Source organism: Charadrius vociferus, unplaced genomic scaffold (assembly GCF_000708025.1).
Source record: "Charadrius vociferus isolate BGI_N301 unplaced genomic scaffold, ASM70802v2 scaffold358, whole genome shotgun sequence".
NCBI lineage: Eukaryota > Metazoa > Chordata > Aves > Charadriiformes > Charadriidae > Charadrius > Charadrius vociferus.
This window is the reverse complement of record NW_009649576.1, coordinates 224,759-225,087: the sequence shown is the minus strand read 5'-3', so window position 1 is coordinate 225,087 and position 329 is coordinate 224,759.

The window sequence follows — 329 nt, the reverse complement described above, 5'->3', positions numbered from 1 at the left end:
GGCTCTCCGGCAGGACCGGGAGCTGCCTGCGTGGCTGGGAGGTGGCCGGGCTCGGGGCCAGTCCCTCCCTGGGCAGAGTCCCTGAGTCCTCGCAGCCTGGTGGCCACTGTCCCCTCCGGACACAGCACAGGAGAACCCAGCCCCAGCCATCAGTTCCCTCCCCTCCCCCCCAAAAACAACCCTGCCCTGAGGGTGGGGGGCAGCCACCCCCACACCATCCCCTGCCCCAGTCCTGTCCTGTCCCCAACCGAAGAATGGTGTGACTGGTGGAGGCTCTGGGGGTCCCACACGGCACTGCTGCCCCGTGTCACGTTGTGCCGTGCCGAGCC